Source organism: Kogia breviceps, chromosome 15 (genome assembly GCF_026419965.1).
Source record: "Kogia breviceps isolate mKogBre1 chromosome 15, mKogBre1 haplotype 1, whole genome shotgun sequence".
Classification (NCBI taxonomy): domain Eukaryota; kingdom Metazoa; phylum Chordata; class Mammalia; order Artiodactyla; family Physeteridae; genus Kogia; species Kogia breviceps.
This window is the reverse complement of record NC_081324.1, coordinates 1,390,869-1,418,371: the sequence shown is the minus strand read 5'-3', so window position 1 is coordinate 1,418,371 and position 27,503 is coordinate 1,390,869. Positions and strand designations below refer to the sequence as shown.

Sequence of the window (27,503 nt, the reverse complement as noted above, 5' to 3'; positions counted from 1 at the left end):
AGCATGGCACCTTCGTCACAGGCCCAGAGAACAAGCCAGATCAGGGCAGGGGTCAGAGCCTTCGAAGAGAACCTTGAACAACAGAGGTGGACTCAGAGGAGTGGGTGATGCCGATCGAGTTAGAGACTTTGGAAAGAAAGAGGGAGAGGGGAAAGAGGCTCACATGAGAGCACAAAGTGACTTAAAAAGAAGAAAGGCAATTAAGTAGAGCTCCACATCCCATTGCTCAGGGGGTCCCACGCCAAGGGTGGTCTGTGCACGGGGTAACCAGAGCAGACACGTGACCAGAGCACCTGCAACTCCAGAAAAGCCGCCGAGCTGGGGTGGGTGCCTCCTCATGCTGCCCAGAACAGCACTTCACATCCACAGCATGAAAGATTTCCACCGATTTCAACCTTTAGAACCCATCTATCAACAAAGATTAGAAACTTCAAATGCAGTTAGAGGGAAAAGAGTAGATGAATGTTGTCAACGCTTACAGCTGAAAGGTAAACTAACAGAGGATAGAAGTCAGGGAGTAGAAGTAGGGAAGGCTGACCGAGAAGAACGAGGGTTCTGAGACCACTTTCTTATGAAGTAAGCAGTCCATCACTGAGAAAACAGGAAATGGATGAAGACACGCATTCCACAGGGTTACGAAGGAAGTGCTGTAACCACGGTGGGAAGGTCATAGCAGAAAAACCATCCTCAAAGTCAAAAAGGGCAAATCAACCAGTAATTCCATACGTTATGTATTAAAATCTTAACGTAAGCTTCAGAGTGGATCCTTCGGGAGCAGACGAGGCGTAGGAGTTGGGGCTCTTTTTCTCATTATGTCCTTCCCTTACTATTTAATCTAGCGAGCCATGTACAGACATTGTTTCAGCACGATCAAACAATATACACATTTTTAAATGCATGAAACTTTTATTGAGAAGCCACACTAATTTTTACAATGGAAGTAAGTCAGCAGATTGTTTTAAATTGGAAGCCACTTTTAATCCCATCTTCAAAATGTAAATCATTTAAACAAATCAAAAATATGAAATACTGCTTCTCCTTTTCTTGGTGCCAGTTGAAATTCTTTCTCTCTCATTCTCCCTCTCTCTCTCAACACACACACACACGAACTTTTTAAATAAAAAAAATCAGTAGTCATTATCCGCATGAATTCAATGAGAAAATGTAAAACTGACACTTCTTATTGTCACCCGAGGCAAAACGATGTAGACCCACATTTGTAGATCTGCTTAACTTAACATATCAATATTAGTGTCAAATGGAAGTAAGGGCAGATAATTTTAGAGAGTTGTTATTACATGACATTCAAAATCATATGCTGTGTTCTGCAACACTCAAAGAAAGATAAAAATGAAAAATGAAGTTAATGAAAAGTTATTGCCTTACTGAAGACTGCAGAATCAGGCACTTTACATGAAAATAAAATCTTTTTAGAACACTAAAGCTTACAGAAAATAATAATCTAAGAGTGAATCGTCCTAATGGAACTCTCTCCATCTCATGTCCACAAATAGTCTTCCCAGCTGAATCAGAACTCTTTATTTTTATCATCACACATGATTTATAAATACAAATTTCTGAAGAGCTAGCATGATGGCTGTCGTGGAGGAAGGTGGGGACTGGCTACCAGCTGGACTCAGATGTCCGTTTGCACACCACTGCCAGAACGAGATGTCTGCGTCACCTCCCGTAACAGGTCCGGCGTCTAATCACGCATGTGTGGGTTTAGGCAGGTGTCACGGCAGAAGCGAGCTTTCCGGTTGCTCTTGTTGTAACCGGAACTCACCCTTGTGTCAACAGCCTGCCAGTTTCATGGTTCTCCGTGTACTGATCTCCTTAGAGACGACACGCAGAGCATTAAAGCTCTAAGGATTTACTTCACCCTTCGTCGAAATTTGAACTCAAGGTGTGAATCTGCAGCACGTCCTTCAACACGGCGTAAGCGGTGTGGTGGTCTTGGAGGGCTCATGATACACGACACGCACCCACAGGAAGTCTGTGCCTTTCTAGAACCGTCTACCTTGGACTGTTCAGTGGCCGAATCAGTTTCTCTGGCCGTCTTAATATTAGCATCCAGCTTCTGAAAAGAAGCCCTTTTCATCTCAAACCCTTCATTTTCAGAGACTGTTTCCCTGGCTCACAGAGTGAGTTCCATGGTCCTTGGCTGGGTGTTTGACTTGCCTTCGGTCTCATGTTTATCCGCCTAACTCCATCTTATTCAGAATGTGGTCAGATGATTCCAAACAACGTCCTGGCTTCTGCGTGCAGCCCCTGTGATGCTGCTTTTGTGATTCTCGCCCTTTGATGACAACAAAATGAGGTCCCATTTTAAGTGCTCACCTTTGATGGAGGATCCCCTTCCCGCCCTGCTGTCCTCATGACCAGAGTTTCGCCCACCCTGTCACGGTGCCGGCAATTTCCTCCTGAACTCGGGGGGGTCGGCCTCACACACACTCACGGCAGCCCCGGGCATCCTCTGCGGCCCAGGCCCTGGTGCACATAGCCCTGCATTGGACAGAGCTGGTGTGTGACTTCAGGCCGGAGCCTCAGAGGGCGGAGGTCCCCATGCCTATAGCCGCCGTATTCCCGAACACAGAAGACCTTGCCTTTTCTGGGGGAGTGGGGCAATGGATGCGGTGGTTAGGAGACCCCACGGGCCGTGGTCTGCAGACGTGGAGGAGGAAGGACCAGAAACAGGAGGGTTAGTGCGTGAAGCGGGCCGTGGCTGGGAGACGCCCGGGCTCACACACACGTGCGCGTGCACACACGCTCACACGCCGCGTAGCTCCCACCTCTGCTTTTCCTAACACTGAGACTTTTCAGAGGAATTGGCTTTTCATCCTCTCTCTCTTCTCGCTCTCGCTCCAGTGTCTCTGGATGTGGTGCCCCTTACTTTTGCTCAGTTTTGTGGATGTATAAGTTGCGTGCAAGAAAACCATAAAAGCGCAAATTCAAAGCATAAAATCCGATGATTTCTGACAAGTGGAAAGGGCTGTGCAGCCCCCCTCCCAAGTAGAGAATATGTCCAGAAACCGCCCCCCCAAATCCCTTCGATCCTGGGGTCCTCACTGTCTAGGCCGAAGCTTTGTCCTTACTGGGATTTCATGATAAGCAGTCTTTCTGGCCTCTTTCATTAAACATGATGCACGCTGTTGCATATATCAGGGATCTTTTTTTCCTCCTTATTGCCAAATAGTATTCCATGGTATGGGTATACCAAACTTTGTTCATCAGTTTTCTAGTTGACACACATTGTTTGATGACTATTTGGGCTCTGTGGCCAAATGTGTTTATTTCTTTGGGGTCAATACCTAAAAATGGCATTTCTGTATCATGTGAAAATATATATCTCAGTTAATAACAAACTGCCAAGCCATCTTCCCAAATGGAGGCACCATCTTGCACCCTCACCAGCAGCGTGAGAGCAGTGGTGGCCCCATGTCCTCGCCAGCACCTGCTAGGGTCACTCTTTTGTACTCACCATTCTGGAGGCTGTGTGGTGGTGTCCTTGTGGTTTTGATTTGTCTCACCCTGATGTCTCATGATGCTAATCATATTTTCGTGCACTTCTATCACGTTGTTGCTTATGTTACATTGTTTACACGTGCTTTCATTGGCTTTTTGGTTTTGTTCTTTTATAATTCTAGGTACAAGTGCTTTTTCAGATCCATTTTTGAAAAACATTTCTCCTAGACTTCAAATTTCCTTTTTGTTTTCTCAACTGTTTTTTTTTTTTGAAAAGTTTTTAATTTTGATAAAATCCAATTTCTTTTTTTTTCTTTCATAATTTGTGAATTGTGTGTCTTATTTAAGAAACTTGTGTCTAATCTTTGCTTAAAGTTTTAAGATTTTCTCCTAATTTTTTCTAGAAATTTACATTTTTAGTTTTAATATTAGGTTCTGGACCCATTTTGAGCATTTTCAGTATACTTTTGTATAATATCAGGTAAGGATCAAATATATAGTATACATAATATATTACACACATATTATATACAAAAAATATATGTTACACTTATATGTAATGTATATTACTTATTATTATATATTTTTATAAAGATAACCAATTGCTGTAGCACCATTTGCCCAAAAGAGCATCCTTTTCTCATTAAATTGACTGGGTACCTTTGGCAAAGATCAGTTGGTCCTACACATGTCAGTTTATTCTGTATTATTCTGTTCCAAGGATCTAAATTTCTATCTCTGTGCAATGCAATACTATCTTGATTATGGTAGTTTTACAATAAATCTTGAAATCAGGTAGTATCAAACTTCTCCAGCTTTGTTGGTCTTTTTTAAAAAATGGTTTGGTTGGTTATTCTAGGTCCCTTGCATTTTCATGTAAATTTAAGAATAAGCTTTTCGATTTTTACCAAAAAAAAAAAAAACCCCAAAACGCTTAGGATTTTTTCCTGGGTTCGTCCAGGAAAAAAGAAAATAACTTAGTATTTGTGAGTATCTGAAGGTAGTAGAGGATTTTTCAGTTTTTACCTTTCTGCAAACATCACCATCATTCCGCCCTTCTTCCTGGCAGACAGCAGGTGAGGACAGTTCTCTCCCCCCAGAAATTTCCACTCTCTTCTGTGCTGTGGTTCAGCTCTGGGCTGAACGTCTTATTTCTAAGTATGAAAGCTTTCTCTTCTCTGGGCCTGCTTTTCAAAGCTTCTGCACTTTGATTACAATACAGCTAAATGCATGTTTCTTCTGATATATCCTGTTTGGAATTCATTGGGCCTCTCAAATCTGAGGATTGGTGTCTTTCATTAATTCAGGGAAATTTTAACTGTGTCTCTCAGATTATTGCCTCTCTCTCATTTTCTCTGTATTCTCCTCCAGGAATTTTCATCAGGCATGTATTTAACTTTCTCACTCTATGCTAGTCCATGTTTTTAAATCTGTCTTGCATATTCTCTATTTTTTTTTTAATTTCTTTTTCCCCTTCTGTTGCTTTCAGCTCTATCTTCCAGCTCACTTCTCTCTTCAGATTTGGTTAATTGTTCTTTAATTGCTCATTCATTTAATCCATGAATGAGTTTCTAATTTAAATTCTATCTTATGAGTTTTATCTGATTTTTTTTTTTTCAAAACTGCTTTGTCCTTTTCATCAGCCTCTCATTGCTTCTTTTTTTTTAGGACCCTATTTTTTTCTTTTAAACATACTAACCGCACTCACTTTGTAGTCTGTACTTGATAATTCCAATACCTGTGTTCTTGCTGGGTCTTCATCTTCACGGTTCTGCTGGCTGTTCCCCACGGTGCCGAGCTCTACGGTGCAGAGCGACTTTGGTTCGGGATCCTTGTTTCTCCGAACTACTTCTGTGCAAAGTTACGGAAGCCTCGGTCCAAGTTAATTCCCCGAGAAAATCTCCACTTCTTCTCACTACCAAAGTAAGACAATGAAAACCAAAATTTTTAGCTTGAAATTTTTCCCACAGTTCTGTGGGTTTTTATCCCAGACCCCAGTGGGACCGCCCCTCTCAGCAGCGGCAGTGTTTTCCCCGCACAGCCTCCGTGTGGATCAGCCTCCAACTCTGCGGGCAGGGAATAAAGGTCTCTCATCGCTGTGGATTTCCTCTTTCTTCTCACTTCTGGCCTCTGAGGATTTCCCTTTTCTGATCCCCCAACGATGCGTTTAAAAAGACTGTTAAAATCTGGAGTTTTTAGCAGTAACGTAGCACAGTTACCATGCCGCCAGCCCTGCCTTGACTTCAGTCGCCATTACACGTCTGAACTTCTGTACCAGAAAGTGGCTTCTTTCCCCCATCCTCCCACCGCCCTGCTGCCCACAGGTCCGAACTTCCTACTCGTTCAAAGTGAGAAGTTGCCAAGCAGCTGTACAACTTACACTCATAAGTCATGGCCTTTACTTGTTTGTGATGTTCTGGGTTCCCGTAAGGCTTTATTAAAGGAAAGTGTTAGCTGTGAATAGAAGATTTTCAAAACCTCACCCCTCCTGTGGAACTGCCGACCTCAAAATGTATTTTGGGAGCTGCATGACTTCAAGATCATTGTTCACCCTCTTCCTGCACAGAGAAGACAATGTAGCTTTAAAAAATTCCTATGATTCCCATGTATAAACAAAACATTCAAGTTAATACTGAAGAAATTCTGTTGGACGGAGCAGAAGGTTCCAGTAAGGCAGAATTTAGATTCTATAACAAATCTGTCTGAGAATCAAAACCATAAAAACAAGTTTCTGTTTTGACGCTCTGCTGGGAAGACTTGAGTTTTACGCCCCATCAGTGATGTCTGCACCTGAGCGCTTCCTTGGCATGTGGTGTGTTTGGCCACAGCGTACGGACATGTGTGGAGCAAGTGTCCCCTTGCAGAAGGAGCCCAGGCCGTGTGGGCTGCCGGGGGCAGGGCCGTGGGCGGGCTGGGGAACCGAGACCCGGGAGACGTCGCTAACGCAACAGGCTGACGCAGGTGTAGAGCGGGCACGTCTCTGATTTAATTAATCAAACCTCAACAGAGAGAAACTGCTTGGCATTTGTGGGTGCGGCCTTGACAAGACAGGCCCCCGTCCTGATAGGACAGTTGCGGCGAGGTCTTAGTGACATATTTACCCTGCTGGTTTCCAAGCGATGACATCTTGGAACTAATTACGTGAAGTAAACGATGACCTTTTAAAATTACCTGGATTCAAAAAATATGATTATTGCTTAGTGGAGAGTCATAAGGTTTATTTGGTTTATTTGTCGGGGGGGGGTTGTTTGATAATTTCTTATCTAATTAGCTGAACACTTGTGGGTACTTTTGTGATATGAATTTAAATTTTAATTTAAGGCTCAAACCCCCATCTCTCAGCCTCTTTGATTCATTCACAGTAAATAATTAAGAACTAGCCACACCTAATGGAAGCAAATAGTATTCATTGAGAGTGATTAATCCAGCTAAGAATTTACAAAACTAGCACACGACCATTGCATTCTCATCCCAGAAGGAGGGCAGATTTAACTGTTCTCAAGGTTAGTCTCAAAGTTACCCTGGCTCTCTTTCTAGTTGTGACAATGTATGTATTTCCAGCCTAAGGATGGGGTACTGGTAGGTGGCCATCGCATTTCTAAAATCTTGGAAATATATTATCTTTGAGATGAACGGGTGTTGTTTTGGCTTGTTCATTGCTTATTATGTGTTTTGGGGAAGAAGTTATAGAAACAGATCTGACCCCGTGCTAGGTGTAGATCTTCATGTTTTCCTCTGAAGACTTCCGATGCTCTGCCTGTAGCTTCCGAGTCTACCAGCAATTTCCATGATGCTGTTCTCCACTTGGGTAATGAAACGGTGAGAGTACGAGGCCTGATTTGGGCACGGAGAGAGCACTGCTAGAGTTTCACACCGGCTGCTTCCAGCGTAACGGCGCCGGCGTCTCGGCCAGCGGCATCTTTGTGGCAATGAGGCCAGTGCAAAGCAGCGCAGAGGATCAGTAGGCTCTTTGGAACAGGAGAGGTCTGGCACGGCGCTTATTAAAATGTAGGGACCGAATTAGCTCTACCTACGACATAGCTCTCATCCATCACATCATTCATTTCGCTTCTCTGTAATGTTAATGAGATATGAAAAGCCTTTTCTCTACTTGCAAGGTATCAGCATAGTAACATTAATGACACAGAATCAGCTCCAGTGAATGGGAGAGAAAGGGTTCACCTACACTATAATTGATAATTGGCCGACTCAGGGGACCTAAGTCTTTTTGCAAGAAAACTGGAGCAGTTCAAGCTTTCAAATATGTTCCTTTCAAGCTCCCATTGTCACGGAGAAGGTCTGAAAGAATCCGTTTGCATCTAATTCAGACTTCAGTATTCCAGTCTGAAAAGACTCAGAGAAGAAAAGAAAGAAGGGAGAAAAAAAAAACCCTCCAGCTTCTATAAGGCCCGCGTGTGACACTGGGATTTGTTGGCATAAAAATGCCCCTGTGACAGACATCATTATATCATTGCAGGAAGGAAAGAGATGAATAGGTCCCCCAAATATTTCTGGCAGAGCCCCCAACTGATGCAGTGCGCACCTCGTCCCCTGAGTGTCTCCCGGCTTTCTGGGCTAATGCAGGGCTCAAGGGGGGGACCTGCTGGGTACCACTTTATTTTAAGCTCCCATCAATGGGTGCTTAACTACTACTAATTTAGAACAGTGGCCCGGGGAACTATATTTGTGAGTCACACACACATCAAACGATTCCATTGTGATTGGTTTTATTGCGGTGACGCCAGGACAGTGGAGTTTTATTGAAGGAGCCGCGAGAAGTGGGCTGCGGGCTGCGTGCTTGGCTCGGCCGGGCCGGCTATGGGAGCGAAGCCTTCCCGGGGACCCGGAGCCAGGCTGCACTGGCCCAAATGCCCAGGTGTTGACCTGGATCGCTGAATTCTCTTTTTCCTGCTAAGTTTAGCCTCCCAGGCGTCCCAGTCAGCGATGGATGGCCCCGGGCCACGTCCGTGGGATTCCGATGCGGTGTCTTCACTGCAGGTGGGTCTGGAGTCATCGTCTGCCAGGGTCCCAGCCGTAGGCACAGAACTCATTCCCCTGTGCCCACTGTGTCCGGGACACCTGAGCTGCAGGACCGCTGTGCCGAGGCCGTGTCCCTGGGCCCACCCCCAGTCCCACGAGTGCGCCCGCGCTGGGCAAAGCCACGTTCTATGCCTCCTCTTGTCCGCAGTCCTCTGGCCCGTGTGGGTGAAGGGCCCCGCCACCACCCCGTGATACAGGGCAGGCCCTCCCTGTCGTCAAGCTCCTGTGGGGGGGGGCGCGGTGCAGAGCCCCTTGATGCCCTCTGTGAGGATGGTGAAATAGCACACAGGAGTAGCTCGGTAGATGGAGTGTGACGCGCGAAGGATTTAGTACAGGATTCTTGGTGGAATGACTGCACCTTCAAATGCTCCTCCAGATGTTGGGATGAAGCCATCTCGTCTTTGCTTTGGGGGCGCTGAGGGATGTGAAGACGCCGAGCAGGAGGGAGGTCACCCGAAAAGCTGTCGAAGCCACGGGAAGGCAGCCCCACATGCGGGGACAGGCTGCCGGCTGGGACGCGCCGGGCACCTCAGGCGCCTTCGCGTGATGGCTGGCCCGGCGCTGTCCGTCTCCCGGCCCCTCTCGGCCCCTCGTCCAGCAGTGAACATCGCCATGTTTCCTTCGTATCCACTGGCTTTGCACGTCCCGCCATGAGACCCTTGGCTTCTCGGGTTAATTTGGTGCAGATGAGGAACCAGGCAACGCACGTAGGGTGAGCTGACATAACAGGGACCCGTGAACGTCGGTATCCACGGCCCCACTTCTCTGTGTCTGTCCATCCGCGGCCACAGGCTTTACACGGGCTCACACCAGTGTCTAAAACTTGATCTGCCACCACGCCGTCGCTCCAACACGGGGACCTGGCCCCAGCCACCCCCCAGCCCCGTATACAGTACGGCAGCATCAGAGTCATCAGCTGAGAGGGCCTGGGAGCAGTGACACACCTGGCGCCCAGATCTGGGTTTCTGATTGGACTGTCCAGCAACAGGAACCAGCGTTGTCGAGACGCCTCATCCCAGAACCGGGGCAGGAAAAGCTCGAGAGGACCTGGAGCAGCTTGTCAGACCACAAAGCACAAATGTGCTCGACACCAGAACCCACAGTAGGGTAAGTCGAGGGCAAGAGGAGCTACTGAAGGGAATCCCAACGGCTAAAGTGCAACAATTTTTTTTATTTTTTATTTTTTATTTTTTGCGGTGCACGGGCCTCTCACTGCTGTGGCCCCTCCCGTTGCGGAGCACAGGCTCCGGACGCGCAGGCTCAGCGGCCACGGCTCACGGGCCCAGCCGCTCCGCGGCACGTGGGATCCTCCCGGACCGGGGCACGAACCCGTGTCTCCTGCATCGGCAGGCGGATTCTCAACCACTGCGCCACCAGGGAAGCCCAAAAGTGCAACAATTTTTAAAATTTATTTTATTATAGTTGATTTACAATGTTGTATTAGTTTCCGTTTTACAGCAAAGTGATTCATATATATGTATATATTCTTTTTCCTTATGGTTTATTATAGGATACTGAATATAGTTCTCTGTGCTATACAGAGACCTTGCTGTTTATTCTACGGACCTCGTTGTTATTGTTGTTTATTCTGTGTGTAACTGTTTGCATCTACTAACCTTGCTGTTTATTCTATGTGTAATAGTTTACACAGACTATTTGACACATGGGTTAGGCTGGGGATTCTGGGTAGAAGACACAGGGGTAAAGTGTCATTCCAGCCACGTCATGCCGGGCACATCCTGTGTAATAGTTTATTATGCATAGAACCTCTGTGTAATCGTTTGCATCTACTAACCCCAAACTCCCAATCCTTCCCTCCCCCACCCCACCCCCCCTTGGCAACCACCAGTCTGTTTTCTACGTCTGTGAGTCTGTTTCTCTTTCTTACATATGTTCATTTCTGTTGTATTTTTAGATGCCTCATGTAAGTGATATGATATTCGTCTTTCTCTGTCTGACTTACTTCATTTAGTATGACAATCTCTAGGTCCATCCGTGTTGCTGCAAGTGGCATTATTTCATTCTTTTTTATGGCTGAGTAATATTCCGTTGTATATATGGGCCACATCTTCTTTATCCATTCATCTGTTGATGGACACATGGAAGCTTGCTTCCATGTCCTGCCTATTGCGAATAGTGCTGCTATGAACATAGGGGTGCATGTGCCTTTCCAAATTATTGTTTTCTCTGGATATATCCCAGGAGTGGGATTGCTGGATCATATGGTAACTCTATTTTTAGTTTTTAAGGAACCTCCATACTGTTCTCCATAGTAGCTGTATCAATTTACATTCCCACCAACAGTTTAGGGGGGTTCCCTTTTTTCCATACCCTCTCCAGCATTTGTTATTGGTAGTTTTTTGGTGATGGCCATTCTGACAGGTGTGAGGTGATACCTTATTGCAGTTTTGATTTGCATTTCTCTAATGATTAGCAACGTTAAGCATCTTTTTATGTGCCTATTGGCCTTCTGCATGTCTCCTTTCAAAGCCAGAACATTTGAACTAGAAAATAAATAAAATACTGTTGGATTACCACTCAACAAATAAATACCCATGGGTCATACTGATTAAAATAAATGATTGAGTTTTTAAAAAAGGAGGAGAAGAGACAGATGTCCCAGGCAGAAGAACTCTGTAATTGGCGCAGACCCTCCGTTCTCAGGAGGAAGAGCACAGCCTCAGTCCTCAAGCAGGTTTGCTCTGCTTTCTGATGGGTTAGCAGGACGCACACCATCTCCAGTGGCAGCCAATGGCACATCAACAGTGAAAGTCACCTTGGCAGGATGTGCCCGGCATGATGTGGCTTGAATGACACTTTACCTCTGTGTCTTCTACCCAGAATCCCCAGCCTAATCATGAGAAAAATACTGTACAAAATTCCTGATCACTCTTATTTGATGTTATCGTCAACAGCAAAAATAAGGAAATTCTGAGAAACTGTCACAGAGCAAAAGAGTGTGGAGCTCTGCGCAGGATCCTGGGACAAAAAGAAAGGATATTAGGTAAAAACTATGGAAATTTGAAGAAAGCATGGTCTTTAATTCACAATAATGTATCAACGTTGATGCATTAACTGGGACCGCGGCACCATATAATGTAAGATGGTAACAACATGCAGGGCTGCTATGGGGTATTTGGCAGCTCTCAGTACTTCTTCCACTGTTTCTGTCAAACTAGAATTATTCAAAAAATTTAAAAAAAATTTTCAAGTTAGCTATAGGACACATGGAGGGCCTCATATACTAGGTAAAGAGGTTTGGGTGTAGGAATTCTGAGCAGATCAACATGATAAAAATAACCCACCAGGAAGCCTTGACAGTGGCGTGCAGGATGGATTGGGGCTCAGGTGGGTAGAAGCCAGGACCCCCTCTCGAGCTGCACTGTCAGACCCTGAACTGGCACCAGTTTGTGTCAGGGGCTTTCAGCGGACAAGGCTGAAACCCTCCACGCCTCAGGTTCCAATCTCGGCTAACGGTTTGAAGACTGATGTAGAAGAGAACCATTCGGGTGCATGGGTACCCTAGTTCATGACAGTATAACTTAAATTCAAATTCACTGTCGTATAAAATGTAGGGCTAAGATCAAGAAAAACTGTAAATGTTCAAAATGAATTTTTGGATGTCTTCAGGAAGGTATGGTGGTACGAATTCACGGAGTCATGTCTCAGTTGCTGTGTGCCTGGAGCCCACATGGAGACCATGAATTAGGTCAAACCCCTGACTTACAGGTGAGAAAGCGGTGGTTCATTGTTACACGGCCAGGTAGGGGGAGCTGAACGCTCACAGTCTGGACACGGCCCCCTTTCATGTCCTAGCATCCAACATCTCGGAAATCCCTTCCTTTTTTCTCATATTCTTTAAGCCGCTTGCAATTTTGAATAGGGTTTTAATATACTACCAAGGTGACAGAAAATTAAGAAATCATCACCTTGCTTTTCGAAGAGCTCCACCTCCTCTGTGAATTTGTTGGTGACCACGAGGAATCTACGTAATTGGTTTCAAAACAAATTCACCTTTGTTTCTACTCTCAATCACCAACCACCTGGCAATAGAACTGCTATGGGAGTCAGTATGGCTTTTTGTTCAGAAGGTATAAAGTCTTCACAGATTCCTGAGAACATTCAAAAGCAAAGATGAAGAAGTTTGTGTTTGCAGGAGTTTCTACGAAATCTCTTTGAAGCACTGTAGATACGTGCACGGAAAACCTCTCTCCTCCGCATAACCATCTCCTTGTCAAACGTCTGCGCACAGAGAGCACAGCTTTCTGCACTTCCAAGTGTCATTTCTCCCGCTAAATTTGGCCAAAGGGATCTGGAATCTGATGGCTAAATATATGGACATTCGGGGGAAAAAATGAACTTGGATTTTAGTTTTATAGCCCAAATAATTTTTAGCTGAAGAAAATAATAGAAATGAACAACAGACATAAAACTTTAGCCTGTGTAAATTAAATGGTTCTGCTGCATTAACTTCATAAAGCCATAATCCTCTCCCCCATAAACTATTACACGCACGGCAACATATCTGATTTATGGGGTGTGGAATCGATGGGAAAAAATTAATGCTTGAAAAACATATTAGAGACATTATTGAACAGATTTTAATTGAGATTTGATTTCAATGCCCCTTATCCACATGATTAATGGGCCCTACCCTCCACGCTGCAGCCAGCAGAGTCTTTAATATGACAATTAAGTATCTGTCTTTAGGCTTATGTAACCCTCACCCCCAACCGGGCCACTTCATCTGTACAGTGTGGCTTTTGTGCAGATTAAATCGAGACTCAATTTTCTCTATTTTCCAGCACTTACTTATGTTTTATGACAAGCACTAAATCAATTTTATGCTATTATTGATTTTTTCTTAAATGGACACAAACCATTTCGCCTTTTGCCCTTCTCCTGCTCTCTGTCTTTCCGTCCTCACTGTATGCTTGATCTGCAGCCCGCAGAGGAAAGGTCCATTGCTTCCTGAGATTTCCACAGGGCGAGCCGATTCATTCTGTTTTTACAACATCAGAATTGACAAACTTAACCTGGAATTCTATCAAAACTTACCTATGGCTGTGAGCGGCTGCGGGCTGGGAGGTGTCGGCATTCTTTTTTTCCTTTTCTTCCTGAAGCAAACAAACAAAAAAGCCTCAAGGTTAATTTGCTTCCCTGTAAGTTCTGGCACGGTTTCTCCTATAATATTGCCTAAATTTTTTGAGCAGAAGCTTAAGCTATAATTTTTCTAACATCCTTGAAGTCTAATTAATATAGCAAGAGGGAGAATCTATTTCATTGCTTGCAGGGAAAGGGCATTATCTACAAGGTGCAATAACTCCTTTGAGATGCCTGGCGACAGCTAGTTGTATGCAATGCAATTAAGAAGCTCCCAGATCTTTGGGGCTTTATCCTCTATGACCTATGGCAAAAATTAACTGCCGCCTAGGGTGAAAGAAGTAAGAATAGGTACATAATTTGTAATCAGATAGAATTTTTTCTGAGTGAAGAATTATACAGGAAGAAAAACAGCCAGCAGTACAGCCTGGTCTAAAGGTCCCACATTTATTTGGCGGCTCAACTGCTTGTCTTTGAAAATATAATCATACTTGAGTGCAAATGCCTGTTTTCTTTATATGTGATTGAAAGACACACAAATAAGGACACTTATTGCACTCCATATACATATCATTAACACAGTTTATGTATTTTATTCAGAAAGGTTAATAGCTAACCTAACACAGATATGAAGACAGCATGCCTTTTCTTTTACATCTGTAAAAATATATAAATAGTATAGTTAATGCTTGCAACAAAATTTTGACGACAATAAAATTCGCAAATCAAAATGATGCAGAAATCAAGTGCTTGCTTTTGTTTTTTATTTTATTTGTATTTTTATTTATTTATTTATTTTTGGCTACATTGGGTCTTCATTGCCACGCACGGGCTTTCTCTTGTTGTTGCGAGCAGGGGCTACTCTTCGTTGCGGTGCACGGGCTTCTCATTGAGGTGGCTTCTCCTGTTGTGGAGCACGGGCTCTCGGCGCAGGAGCTTCAGTAGTTGTGGCTCGTGGGCTCAATAGTTGTGGCTCGCGGGCTCTAGAGCGCAGGCTCAGTAGTTGTGGCGCACAGGCTTAGTTGCTCCGCGGCATGTGGGATCTCCCCGGACCAGGGATCGAACCCGTGTCCCCTGCATTGGCAGGTGGATTCCTAACCACTGTGCCACCAGGGAAGTCCTCGGTATCGTCATATGATGCATTTTTTTTAAAGAAAAAGAATGCAGTGTCCAGGAATCACATTTTCTTGAATTCGTCGGGTTCTGCTTTTTTTTCTATCGAAGTATTCTCAACAATATTACTGAAAAGTAGTATAAAATGTCCTGTGATTAATTTTAGGTCAGCAAGCCAGGGCAATGTTCATTAATACATAGGTTTAAAAAAGAACACTGTTTACGTATTCTCCACGGAATACTCCACGATGAATTCGTGGTAAGTGTTTAGACACCCAAAGTTTCTCTCAGGTTGAAGTGTACTGGATGTTTGAGCTCCGGTGGCTTGTTCTGCAGACATCGGCCCTCAGCTCCCTGTGGTCGGTGGCTGACCGGTGCAAGGGGGACAGTGTCAGCAGAGTGAGGCCACCAGGAGGCTGAGCGCCCTACCCCCCATGGGCTCCCCTGGGGGAGACACGTTTCAGTAGCACTGATGTCAACTTTCACGCTATGAGAGGCTCCCTTCTTGGCCTTCGGGCTCCACTTTCCCCTGAGCTGGGGGTAACGGGGAAACATCATACGTCAGCACTCATCCCCCGTCGTGATGAGAAAACTCTCTGATGAGCAGGAGCCCTTGGAGAGGATCACATGGGGGGAGGCCGCACAGACCACGTTTGTGCCAAATAAGACGAAGGGCCCCCTGCCTGCCTGCGTGACAGCACGGAAGACAAGGGCTGGCCTAGGAAAGTGGGCAACAGATGAGCAAATATAAGTCACTGAAGGAAAATTCTAAAGCCTGGGGAGGATGAAGATCTTTTCCACTTTTCCTGGAAGCAGCTCTGTCGACTCAATGTCCTGCAGGCGTTTCCCCTCCTGAGAGCCGGGCTCACCTGTCTCTCCGGCCAGGTGTATCAGCCTGGGCGCATTTTAGGGGGCTGTCGTGTGCATCCCGGGTGTTCGACAGTGTCCCCGACCTCCACGCACCAGGTGCCAGAAGCCCCTCCCAAGCGCCAACGACCGAAAAGCTCTAGCAGCCGCCAAGCATCCCGGGGGCGCGGAATCACCCCACACTGGGGCCTCTGCTCTACAGGGAGCCCTTTGGCCTCATCAGCTCAGCAGCCCTGCTCCCCGTAAAACCCGCGCCCCCGCGCAGGGCAAGGACCGTTGCCAGTGGCGTTCAAGAAGGAAGCCTGCCGTTACACAGCGCTTACCTAACGTTCTCTCTAGGTCTGCGTGAATGATTTCACTTACACTTTATAAACTTCAAATACAGCACAATCGATCAAGGTTGGCTTGTGTTCAGTTGATCTGTCCAGGGAACCTGTTACAGAATTTCAAAAAGGAGACCATCCCTCACTCTTTGAATTGCTATGCAATTGTTCTAACAGCAGCAGACCGCACTCATCCTGAACCTCAGTGACAGCTCTCTCAATCTAAGGAATGCCTTCCGCCAAGTACCTCACCTCTCGCCCCCTACGCTGTGTGGAACAGCCGGGCCTCCCTCGATTTCACTCAACACGGGCAGCGGCCCGGGCGCCGGGCGCCGGGCCAGTGAACCTATGCGGTACCGTGCAACCAGCTTGTTCACTAGTTGATGCTGCGGAGTGAAAAATGCCTGACTCGGAACCAAGGAGCCCGGAGCGTGAGTGGCCCCTGGAACCGGCACCCTTGCCACCTTCACCCCCTCGGGGAGGCTGGCCAGCCTCCCCTGCTCAGATCGTGACCCTAAAATCAAAGAGTCCCTCCCGGGTCTGCGGGTCCCCAGCCCCTCCTTTCCCAGCTCTGCAGATGAGCTCAGTGAAGAACCGCAGTACTAGTTACTCTTATTCCACCAGGGTTTAAAATGGGAGTGAGTTTGTCTGAATAGAACTACAGTCGGAATAATTGATATATTACTAAAAAAAGAGTTAGTGATTGAAAAATCTCATACCAGGCCAAGTTTTCGTTGCATAAACCGAAACACAAAGGTAGTGCTAAGTAAACAATAGGTACTTAAAGGTAAAGATTCACAATCCTTTCTCCAAACTTTCATTGAATGTCTATCGTTCAATCATAAAAAGACAAAAATACCTGTCTTCATGCTGCTTAAATTCTGATAAAAGGAGACAAATGATAAACAGAACAAAGAAGGAAAATATTGACAATATTAGATGGTGATAATACTGTCAGTACTTAGAGAAATCCCAGGCGGGGAGGAGGGTTAGAGATGGGCCTGTCCATTGTCACAGCCAATCTTCTCATTAGACGAATGAAGTACTAGAACCCTCGAATTGAAGCGTGCTTCCTGTTAAAGAAATACAAGTGTTGAAACTGCGTTCACCCATGTGTAATAGCACGTAACTAAAATTGGCCTGGTGAGTCACGCTGAGAGCGGACCAGAGACAGATAATAGGTTTATTCTTCAATGAATAACCTCCCTTGCAAGAATCTCCAACTTCACACAAACCCTCTGGGTCTCCACCTTCTCTGTGCCTTCCATCAATAGCCCGACTCAGGTGGGACGATCTCCTGGCCGCAAAGGACACAGAGCAGATTGGGGGTTTGCATGCAGTCAAGGGCAAGGCCTGCGGGACCCCGGGGAGGTGGCCCCAGGCAGCCCCGGTCAGTATCTTCGCGGGGCCACGGGGAAAGCCCCGCTCCCTGGCAGGCCGGCCGCCTGGCGGGAACCTCGGAGGGCAGGCGACCCCCATCGCTGTGGCCCTATGGCTCTGCCGCCCCGGCCCTGGGGTCCGCCTTCCCCTCCTGGCCCCTCCCAGCCCAGCGGGTCCCCTCTGCTCGCCCCGCCTTGCCCAGCCCCGCAGCGCGCGCGGTCCTGTGGCTCTGGAACCAAACCTGTCTGCAGGTGACGCCTGATCTGATCGCAGAGGAGGCCCCCGCCTCGTTGGTTCCCAGACAGGACGTCCCCTCCCCCTTACGTGGCCACCTCTGAGGGGCCTTTGCGATCGGCCGTATAAACACAGGCCATGGAAGCCATTCTCTGGCCACCCACTGCCAGGGGCCCCCGGCCGGGCAACAACTCCGTGCGGTTGTCCCAAGTGTGGCGCGGGGCCTGCGAACACCGTGGCGGGGTGGGCTTGACAGGCATAAGGGGGCGTCCCGAGACCCTGCCCCGGGCCAGCGGGAGGGTGGCAGCCTGGGCCTCCTCCACGTGGCCCGCCTGGCCCCCAGGGGCGGCAGGGCGGCCAACCCGGGGGCTGCTCGGGGCCGCACGTCGCGCAGAGAAGCCGCTCCGTGCCCGGGAGCTGCGGTGACAGAGAAGACACCTTAACTCAGCGCGGGCCCCCCTTCGGAGTGCAGCTGGAACGGGAAGCTGGCGGCCCGGCCCTTAGAAACGTCTGGAGAAATTACCGCGCGCTCCCTGTAGAGGCATCCAGCCGCCGGCCCGGCCCGGCCTCTCAGCGCAGGGATAATACGCTCCTATCAGTTTTAATAGCCCCGTGCTGGATTCAGGAGGTATTATGGATTGTACAGCAAGCATATTGTCATTAAATTAAATTTTCAGAACATTCCCCAGCTCATCACAAATACCACAGAGAGTCATCATAATCGGTTCTCAACACATGTGTAATTGCCTTCAGCTGGCGTTTTTTACAGTTGACATTGCTCAGCAGTGATAAGGTGATTGGCGATTTGAATACACAGCTTGTTTCATCGCCGCCGTAATTGAAATATGGTGTGTGTGAGCAGAAGATTACATTAAGACCTGGGATAATCACCTGACAGGAGAGTAATTGAGTCTGCAATCTGCCACTGGGTCTCTCAGGGAGGCTGGGAATGAGCAGCAGCCGTTAGCGCCTTGCACCGCCGCCGCCTGGCTCCGCAGCAGAGCGCGGCCGGCAGCCCCGCATCCCGGCATCCCCGCATCCCCGCATCCCCGCATCCCCGCATCCCGGCATCCCAGCATCCCCGCATCCCGGCATCCCCACATTCCCGCATCCCCGCATCCCGGCATCCCTGCATCTCAGAATCACCACATCCCCGCATCCCGGCATCCCAGCATCCCCGCATCCCCGCATCCCGGCATCCCCGCATCCCCGCATCCCCGCATCCCCGCATCCGGGCATCCCCGCATCCCCGCATCTCAGAATCACCACATCCCCGCATCCCGGCATCCCGGCATCCCCGCATCCCCGCATCCCGGCATCCCCGCATCCCTGCATCTCAGAATCACCACATCCCCGCATCCCGGCATCCCCGCATCCCGGCATCCCGGCATCCCCGCATCCCCGCATCCCGGCATCCCCGCATCCCGGCATCCCCGCATCCCGGCATCCCCGCATCCCTGCATCTCAGAATCACCACATCCCCGCATCCCGGCATCCCCACATCCCGGCATCCCCGCATCCCCGCATCCCGGCATCCCCGCATCCCGGCATCCCCGCATCCCGGCATCCCCGCATCCCCGCATCCCGGCATCCCCACATCCCGGCATCCCCGCATCCCCGCATCCCGGCATCCCCGCATCCCGGCATCCCCACATCCCGGCATCCCCGCATCCCCGCATCCCGGCATCCCCGCATCCCGGCATCCCCGCATCCCAGCATCACCACATCCCCACATTCTTTCATCCCCGCATCCCCACATCCCAGCATCCCCACATCCCAGACATCCCCACATCCCGGCATCCCCGCACCACGGGCACCCAGCCGCAACGTCGAGGCCCTGTCTACACAAAGGAGGGGAGGGTGAAACCGAACAGTGGAAGAGTAAAGTGGAGCCGGCCTCCTCGGGAAGAGTGGACAGGTTCTAGAAGAGAGGCGCCACCTCCTGTGGAAGCTTCCCTCTGTGTTCTCTTCCCGGCCTGGAGGAGAGGGAGTCGGTGTGGGGGGGTACAGCTGTCTCTCTCCATCCCCCCATCTCCATCTCTGTCTCTCTCCACCACCCTGTCTCCATCTCTGTCTCTCTTGTCTTCATCAGCCTCCTTCCTTCTGTCCGCGGACCCTGCCTCACCCCGTCTGCTTCTCGAGGGACACACAGCTCCCGCCTCAGCTTTACCGGGTACCCAGGCCATCTCAGGAGGACTGACTGGAAGAACTCAGAAAGCACTCCTGCCCTGGAGTCCCTGGGAACCAGATGCGCGCGCATGCACGCAGACACGCCCACGCACGCACGCACACGCCCACGCACGCACGCACACACACACGTCACTGCTGGAGAAGGCAGGGCCGACAGCTCCACTATCCAGGCCTGGGAGGCAAAAACATCATTTCTCCATGGGCTGTGCCTGGTCATGCCAGGCTCGGTATCATCACCTTCTGGTGGAAAGTCTCCCGCCAAGCGATCTACCCCGTCGTGTGCTGAGCGAGGGCGTGCGGGATAAAGAGCTCGTCTCTCCCCGGCTTCAGCTAACCTACATCACGCACTCTATCTCCTGAGCTATGCTGGAACAAAACCTGAAGACATTTGCAAAGAGAGCGCTTATGCATTGCTACATATTAAATTTAGATAATAATGTCCATTTCAATATTATTGACAAGCAACGGGCATGCAGAAGCTCTGTCACTGTTTTATTTTTCATAGCTAAAAAAAAAATCTGAGCAGTTTGTATTACAAAATCTCCCCTAACCCCACATGTAACTTTTTAAAATTGGAAATACCATTTTACTTAAAAAGCTGACTTCACCATTTAAAAATGCACTGAAACAGAGGAAATAAAAAATTAGAGCCTGGGTGCAGAGTTCCAGCAGGTCTTTCCTGCACCACAGGACTAGGGGAGCCAGAGACACGCAGCGAAGGGACAGAGGCGGGAAAGGGGTCCCAATGTCGGCACTGTGCTCCCCGGGCCTCCCCAGAGTGTTGGCTCTCTGGGAGGGGAAGCAAATCGCACAGGCAAAGAGCCTTACTCTGATGTGGGCAGTGGTACCATTTCCTGGAAAGGCTTTGGGAGCCCTTGAGATGAAGTCCTCTTCTAAGCAAGGACTCAGCGTAGAGCAGGAAGGTTAAACAGATGCCGGAGGATGCAGCAGCCCCAGCTGGGCCCCCGAGGAACCACAGCCGGAGCGTGGCTGAGGGCTCCCAGGTCCCCTCTGCCCTCGCTCCCCCGCCCACGTCCCTGTCCCCACGGATGCGTGTCACTGAGGACCTGCCGCGAGTACCTCCGTGGGTATAAACGTTGGCCGTGCGCTCTTACATGGCTTATTTAGTTTTTATCCATCCCCACCATGTCTCTCTCTCACAGATCCCGGTCTGCACACCTATGCCTGCTATATACATCTTTTTGGCTACATTAAACGGATGATAAGGGAGAAGTGGAAAAGCTGATCCAACAAAAATTCATAGGAAAATAAATTCATAATATTCCTTACTAGAACAAGACTAAATCTTCTGACCTGTAAATTCACGGCAGAGGAAAAGCGGTGTAAAGATTCCCTATTGACCGCAGAGAATAACAGCCGACGTTCACCGAGCTTTAATTATGTGCCAGACACGGTTCCAGACGTACCGCTGAGATCAGCTCCTGAGCCCTGACCGGCCCCCACACGTGGGTACTGTCACTGGCCCGACACACAGGTGGGCAGACTCACCAACACAGGGGTCCCCCAACGCCCCCAGATGCTTAAGAGCCTGCGGAAGGGCTAGGTGTGAACCCACATCTGCGCCTCCGAGTGCCTGCTGTATACGCCAGCTGTATACACCCACGGCAGGGCCCTCCCAGGAGGGGAAGGGGACCCCCTTGCTTCACCCAGTCGTGGCTTTTACATCCATCATTTCATTTAATCCTCTTCAGAAACACGCAGTCATGTATTTCCATAAAACTCCCGTGGAGAGTGAGACTCAGGAAGGGAAGCCAAACAGCAGCTCGAACCTGCTCCTTGGTGGCAGAGGGCAGCTTGGGAACAAGCCCATGGCCAACCTCACGTCCTTCCTGGGCAGAAATCAGGGCACTCTGTTCTGAGTAAGTTTCCTTCCAGAAGAAACTTCGTTCAAACTCTGACTGCATATGTTCTAAGAAATTTGAATGCTGGTGGGTTCAAAACTCTGCAACTCACAGAGGTTTTCACAAGTTTGGCAACTTTGTCTACCCAACCAACCATATTTATTAACGAAAACTCCATTCGGTTTCTCCATTCTATTAAGCAAAGATGTACAATTGCGAATGCGCTCTTACTATCAGCAAGCGACTAGAGATGGCCACTTCGAATTAGCGTTACAATTAAAACCAAGATATTACTACCTCAGTAAGCTCTCCAAGACTACGAATGCAAATTTCCATTCCTTTTCTGAGAAAAGTAAGGTGTCGCTTGGGTGCACATCTGTATCATCAGGGACCCTCTCAGGACTGCGGGCGTCAGGCCAGGTATTCAGAACTGACCCATCGGAGAGGAGGTTTTGATGGGGGAGCCCTGGCCGGTTGGAAGGACGTCACCAAGGCTGTACTCACAGAGAGACAAGGGTTCTCAGGGAGCTTCAAAACGAATAGTCTAGGCCCAGACAGAACCAATTCCTGCCTAGAAGGACCACACATGCACACGCCTCCAGGACGAAGCCATGTGTGAAAAAGCCCAGAAAGTGACCGCCCATGACGCTAACGTGTCAAATTATTCATTCATGGATTTGCAGAGGTAGCAGTCTTTCCAGGCGTCCTGCAGTCGCCTCTCCAAACCATATAGCTTCTCCTGAGTCCAGCCACCAAGAAACCTCCTAACTTGGCCACCCGGTTTCTCTGGATCTTGGTTTTTTCCAGCAAAATGGGTCCCTTAGTGGTAACAGTCTCGCAGGGCTGTGAGGGGCTCCACGCATGGTGATACCTCTAACGTGATAGACGCGCCATTCCTCACGCAGAGGACGTGCAGGTATCAGCTGTGGCTGTGATGTCCCAGCAGCCTCAGATTTTTTAAATTTAATTTTTGTTTTATACTAAAGTCTAGTTACTTTACCATGTTGTGTCAGTTTCAGGTGTAAAGCAAAGTGATTCAGTCATACGAATACATGTATCCACTCTTTTTTAGATTCTTTTCCCATATAGGCCATTACAATGACAGCGTATCGAGTAGAGTTCCCTGTGCGATACAGTAGGTCCTTGTTAAGTATCTATTTTATATACAGTGGTGTCTACATGTCAATCCCAATCTCCCCACTTATCCCTCCCCCCACTTTCCTCTTTGGTAACCAAAGTTTGTTTTCTACACCCGTGACTCTCTTTCTGTTTTGTAAACAGGCTCCTTTGTACCATTTTATTAGATTCCACCTGTGAGTGATATCATATGGTCTTTGTCTTGCTCTGTCTGACCTACTTCACTTAGTGTGATCACCTCCAGGCCCAGTCATGTCGCTGCAGATGGCATCATTCTTTCGTTCTTTTTTATTTATTTTATTTATTTTTTTTTTGCGGTACGCGGGCCTCTCACTGCTGTGGCCTCTCCCATTGCGGAGCACAGGCTGAGGACGCGCAGGCTCAGCGGCCGTGGCTCACAGGCCCAGCCGCTCCGCAGCACGTGGGATCCTCCCGGACCGGGGCACGAACCCGTGTCCCCTGCATCGGCAGGCGGACCCTCAACCACTGCGCCACCAGGGAAGCCCCTCTTTCGTTCTTTTTTAAGGCTGAGCGATATCCTCAGATTTTCTTATTGGCTCAGAGAAGTCAGCTCCTCCACCTTATTTGTTCCAAAGACAAAGGAAAGAAAGTGCCTTCCCACGGCCTTGACCGTAAGTTCCCTGCAGGTTAGAGGCTGGAGGCCCGCCAGCCCCAGCAGCCGGGGCAGTCTGCGCGCACGCGCACGCCCTCCGGAAGCTCAGAGACAGCGGGCGCTGCGGGCCGCGGCCGGGCGGCAACGGGGGGGTCTCGGGCCCAGGGCCCCCGTCCCTCCTGCTCCCACGTGGTCCCGAGGACGCCGCGCAACACGTTGAGGCTGTTGACTCAGCCAAAACATGGAGATAATCACACCCTCCCCGTCTGTCTTTTTCCCAGGTTGGTGGTGAAGATTTTGAAGCGTGGACACGATTATTCGAACCCCCGTGAAAAGCATCAGCTGCGGCGTGAATGCAAATCACCGCTACGACGACTGCTGGTCGTTACTGGGCTTCTCGGCCCCACGCCCATTTCGTGTTCAGCTCCGAGCAGGAGGCTGAGAACGCGTGAACCAGCACAAAGCTGTTTACTGAAAGGAGATCCTTGTGCTGGTAAAACAGACGACCGCCGAGTCTGAGAGGTCCCGTCGGGCCCGCGGGGCCTGCTCCGATCAGCGCGAGCGCCGTCCTGGGCCGACGTTGACCTTGGAGGGAAGCCCGGCCCCTGTGCACCCGAAGTGCAGGTACTGATGGGAAAATCCCAGGGGAGCTTAAGAAGCCGTGTCTCCTCCTTGAGTCAGAAGCCACGGGCCTTTCCGGTAGCCGCTGTGTCCAGCCGAGGGTGGCGCTACTTCTGACTGAGCGGATTGAGAAACTCGTTAACCCAGACCTCACGCCGCGGGGAGGCCTGGACAACTTCGAACCCCGACGCCAGCAACCAGAGCTGAGGGCGGAGAGGAAACCGGGACGCCCCCGGATGCTTACAGCCTGGGACATGGAATAGGACCCCAAACTGATTCCATGTCTAGAAGGAAACATAAAAATAAGAGCTTGGGTTACTCCTCTTCTGATGGGGTTCCCTCCCCCATACATTACTCCGTTAAACACGTTCTTCAGGACTCGAAAGGCCCTGATGCATTTTTCTGAGAAGCCGACAGTCACAACTTTACTTTGACCGTAAAGGAGCAAAGTTGTACAACATACAAAATATACAGTAGCGCTGTGTGACACTGTCAATATCATTTATGGCACAATTTTACTCCAAGGGAGAAGTGTCATAAAAGAGAAATAACTCCTATCGACTGCCCTAAAATGACTTATGTCATGAATAAGTCAGATTTCTGAAAGAGAACCAATAAAGTCCTAGCAAATACAATTTTTCCCACTAAATAATCACCCTGACCTTTTCGGGTAACGTCAGCCTCCTAGAAATGAAATGCCGGTCTTGAAGAAACAGTAAAATGAGTCCGTTCTTGAAGGTGAATCGCAGCCTACGTCTCAGACGGGGTTGGGAAGAGCCGGTGACCCTGAGGTTGGACACTTAGGTGACGCAGGCGTCTTATAAGGACCGGGGATCGCTCAGTTTTTTCATAACTAGGTGGCCACCAGTATATCTAGTAAGACACGTTTTAATCTATTCTCCACAGGTGGATTTATGGCCAGCACACCCACACTGCCAAGCCCCTGTGCACACGCATGCACACGTGTGTACACACGTGCAGGAGGCACACGTGCAGCCTTCTGACCTCTCGTCTGATGCTCAAGGCTGGCTGGGAGGTGAGCTATCGCTAAGCTGGCTTCCTCCTGAAGAACCTGGGGTCTCTGTTTGCAAAAAGGAATCTCGTATCCATCCTGGCTCTGACAGTTCTTTATGGCCAGCCCATCACTCTTATGGAGCGAGTGTGTGTCCACCTGGATTCAGGGTAAAATGTGTGAGAAGTCCTGCTCGTAGCTTCACCCCAGACCTCCTAAGTGGATAGTTTAACCACAGCCAACCAGGCAGCTGCTGTTTCTGTAATTACTGTATGGGAGTGTAGCACTAGCACACAGGACTTTGTGGTTTCATGTGTGTGTGAGTGAGTGTGTGTGTGTGTGTGTGTGTGCATGTATATATAACATGAATTATTTGAAATATTTGAAAATTCAATGGCTATTAGAAAAACTGTCAGGAACTTCCAGATTTAGTGACTAAATAAATAAGTTTTCTTACAAGAGAAAACTCAAAGTCCTCAATGCTTAATTCAAGGCATGTGAATTCACCACCCAGGAACAAAACGCTCACTTTCCCATTGTCCCGTCTGGAGAAGCTTGGGAGGGAGAGACTTCAAGAGACCTTCAGCTTTTTTTTAAAGCAGACAATCAACTTTCCAAGCGAGTCGTACTTTGTATTTTTAGTTTTTATTTTACATTATATTTTGTGTCTAATTTTGCGATAATTATTGTCTGCTATGTTTATTACACAAAGAATGTGACGATCGTGATAAATGTAAAATTTGAATTGAAGCCGTGGAGACACAATTGCAGTCTTATGTCTTCCTCACACTTGCTGGATTTTGTCTTTAGTGCACAAAGACAAAAGCGATAATAAAAACAAACTAAGGTTCATAAAGATAAGTCCTTGCTAGTGGTAAACGTATTTTATTTTGTTTTGCCAGCTTGGTTTACAATCTCAAATCAGTCTTCAATTAAAATTACTAAATCTGAAGAGCATCTTTGAATCTTTCTTCCATTACTTGGTGATGTTTCAGGACTGACTATACATCTTCCAGAATAAGTGCTGGTCCGTCCATTTAGAGAGCATTAGAGGGAAGCCCGGCTGAACTTAAGTCGTGTTTGAAAGGCAGTGCTTTTCAAATGCATCTTGTAAAATTATGAGATAGTCACCAATATAAGTGAAAACCGGTTTACAGATTGAATCTGAAATCACAGCTTCAGTTTTCTTCGCAGCACCTTGTCTGCAGCTGAAGACGTGGACAGCGCCTTGTGGAGCCCAGCTCGCTGGACCTCCCCGCCAAGGGTGCCTGCCTGAGAGCCACCAGCTCAGGCGACCTGTGTCCCCTGCACGTGGTGGACACCGGCATGGTCATCAAGGCAACACTCGAATCAGGACACAAACCTTAGTAATGTTTCCTCTTACTTGAAATATTCACATCACGTTTTAGCACTGAGACAATCGACCAACTTTGGTGTGAAAAACTAAATGATAAAATCACCAGGCCGGTATGTTGCCAATTACCCTGACAGATGGGCGGTTTGAATGTTACACCGTAATACAAGTTTCACCACAGGCAGCGCCACCTTGACAGCAATGGCCTTTGTGATGGCTAGTTTTGACTATTCAGTGGAGAAGGAGAACATTCCGGCAAAAGCTTCTATGGGATTCCTGTTTTGGTTTTGTCTTGCCTTAGGCTTTGTGCCACCAGAGCAAACGTCACTGCAAACATCACTCCGTCGTTTCCTGCAAAGGGCATGTAAAGTGCTCCACCCCTGAGAGACGGTCATGTGATTTTGGACGAGGTAATATTTTTTCCTCGGAGTCACAACTGTGTCCATGCAGTTCAGTTGCTAATGTAATTTTCTTTCTTTCTTTCTTTTTTTTTTTTTGCAGAACAAAGAAAGCCACAATCCACATTCTCATCCTTCACATAATTTAAACCACCGCGTTAAGGTAAAAGTGACATGGACTGGTCTTTCGCCATGTTCTTCTCTGGACACTGTTGTCAAACTCTAAGGGGCAGTGATGGCAGGAAGGCTGTCCACCCCGTGCCGGCCGCGCTGACACAGTGTTGCCGTGTCAGTTGCTTCAGCGACTCCAACAGCTGCTCGAGCGCTGCCTTGTTTTGAAGTATATTATCCTTTTCAGACTTACACTGTGTCCTGCTACGTCTTCCCTATGACACTCAGCTCTTTACTTCACGTGGAACAGAACTGCGTGTCTGGTTGTGTTTACACAGTGGGTTTAAGCTTTACTGCAACTTCTCAGGGAAAAGAGAAGCGTCTGAAGTGTTTCACTGTCTAAAAAATAATTAACTACTCAGGGGACATTTCTCGCTATCAAAGGTACATTTCCTTGATTGAAAAAGAACCTCTGATCATTCTTTTACGTCCTCGGGTTACTTAGATTGAGTGTATTTAGCATGTTGCCTGCGTCTCACCTACAGTCACCTGCTGCGTGGGAGGAGGACCTCCCCTTCCCAGGGCGCGGCATCAGGTAAGGTGAAGATGCACCTCCCCAAACATCTAAGCACGCCGCATAAAATGGCCAACCTGCCTGTGCGCAGATGACCCACCTGCAT

General features: G+C 48.4%; 1 long non-coding RNA gene across 1 annotated transcript in view; it reads right to left on the bottom strand.

The window, feature by feature from the left end:
• Positions 1 to 19,685, bottom strand: part of LOC136792687 (uncharacterized) — a 36,447-nt gene extending 16,762 nt beyond the window's left edge. The window contains exons 1-2 of the long non-coding RNA XR_010836842.1: positions 19,651 to 19,685; positions 13,564 to 13,622 (exon numbers count right to left, since the gene is read on the bottom strand). This is a non-coding gene — a long non-coding RNA (uncharacterized lncRNA). The remainder of the gene's footprint in view (positions 1 to 13,563; positions 13,623 to 19,650) is intronic.
• Positions 19,686 to 27,503: the final 7,818 nt, after the last annotated feature.